Here is a 1,120-nt window from a genome sequence, read left to right on the forward strand (position 1 = left end):
ACCACCTTCCACAGGGACACCATTGAGTGTATTGCGACCCACAGCTTCACCTCCCGGTTTGGCAGCTGTAAGAACATCAGCTGAATAAGTTGGTGAAGACAGCCAGAAAAATCATAGGTGCCTCCCTCCTGTAGCTGCTGGACATCTACAGCGAGCGCTGCATCCATAGGGTGTCAGATAGTCTAAAAGACCCTTACCATCCATCTCACAGCCTGTTCTCCCTGCCACTAGCTGGGAGAAGGTTCAGGAGCATGAACTGTAGATCCAGCAGACTTTTCAACAGCTTTTTCCCACAGGCTGTGAGAGTACTAACAACCCGTGACCAGGGACCTTCTTTGAACATTTACACAATTCTTGTTTTGCACAATCTTAATTGCAGAGTACAGCATATGCACTTTAACACTTAGGCTGTCACCACTCAGTGTGAATGCTGCTGGCTGCTGGTGTTATTGCTGTTTATATTTATATTTTAGTTTGATTGTTTTTAACTTTATTTGCACTGCTTCGTTCCAGGCGAAACACCATTTTGTTTCTGTTGTACTTGCAACTGCAGAAATGGCAAGAACCTTGAATCGGTACCTCTGCTTCCTTGACTATAAAAATTGACAATAAAAAAATTGTATTGATATTCACTTTCATATTAACAAAAGCAAATTCAGAGGGGTACTTTGGCTGATCTGTAAGTGACTGCGGAGGTATGTCAGACTGAAAAGGCTGTGAGGCAGTGCCATAGAAATACAAAGAAGCTGTGGACAGATTTGGTTTTTGCACTCTCATCATTAAGCAGGTAACTTAGCACTTCTCATAATTTACAAGTGTACCTATATTACTGTATACTTCTTGAAGTTAGGACAGTTCATATTGCTTACCTTGGTTCATATTCTTCCTCTGCACTATTTTTAACCTGAGATTTTGTTACAGCCACAGAATGTTGAGACAGCATCTTTTTTGTGCTGCTTAGTCCTAACTGGAGCGAGTATCCTGAGAATCTGTCTCCCAGTCTGTCCAGAATACCTGTGAGTCATCTGGCGGTTCGTTACACCATCCCTCAGTGTGACTGACAGCTGTAACGAGGCATTCGTTTCCTAACGGCGCCTTAAAAACCGACAAGACACTCGGA

The sequence above is a fragment of the Archocentrus centrarchus genome, chromosome 17 (genome assembly GCF_007364275.1).
Source record: "Archocentrus centrarchus isolate MPI-CPG fArcCen1 chromosome 17, fArcCen1, whole genome shotgun sequence".
In the NCBI taxonomy this organism is placed as follows: Eukaryota; Metazoa; Chordata; class Actinopteri; order Cichliformes; family Cichlidae; genus Archocentrus; species Archocentrus centrarchus.